The sequence below is a fragment of the Schistocerca serialis genome, chromosome 3 (assembly GCF_023864345.2).
Source record: "Schistocerca serialis cubense isolate TAMUIC-IGC-003099 chromosome 3, iqSchSeri2.2, whole genome shotgun sequence".
NCBI lineage: Eukaryota > Metazoa > Arthropoda > Insecta > Orthoptera > Acrididae > Schistocerca > Schistocerca serialis.
The window spans coordinates 320,080,226-320,080,773 of NC_064640.1; the positions used below are offsets into that span (position 1 = coordinate 320,080,226).

The following is a 548-nucleotide window of genomic DNA, read 5'->3' on the forward strand; positions in this document are numbered from 1 at the left end:
AGTAATTTTTTTTTCTTTTCGGGAGTGATGTCATTTTTGGCCTCGCAAATTCCACTCCCGGTTCCTCTTTCCATGTCTATCACTTGCTCCCATATATTTCACCCCACTGCAGGTGTACCTCAAGGCTCTGTCATGTAATCCCTCTTTTTCGTCTTGTATGCTAGAGACATTCCCAAATCGCCACCAAAACCAACCTCCTATAATATGCTGACGACACCACCTACGTAGAGCACTCCGTCATCAAGCCACAAGTGGCCCATCGGGACCATCCGACCGCCGTGTCATCCTCAGCTGAGGATGCGGATAGGAGGGGCGTGTGGTCAGCACACCGCTCTCCCGGTCGTTACGATGGTTTTCTTTGACCGGAGCCGCTACTGTTCGGTCGAGTAGCTCCTCAACTGGCATCACGAGGCTGAGTGCACCCCGAAAAATGGCAACAGCACATGGCATCCCGGATGGTACCCATCCAAGTGCCGGCCACGCCCGACAGCGCTTAACTTCGGTGATCTGACGGGAACCGGTGTATCCACTGCGGCAAGGCCGTTGCC

General features: G+C 53.8%; 1 pseudogene; it reads right to left on the minus strand.

Annotated features, from left to right (window-relative positions):
• Nucleotides 1-431: 431 nt before the first annotated feature.
• Nucleotides 432-548, minus strand: LOC126472063 (5S ribosomal RNA; annotated as a pseudogene).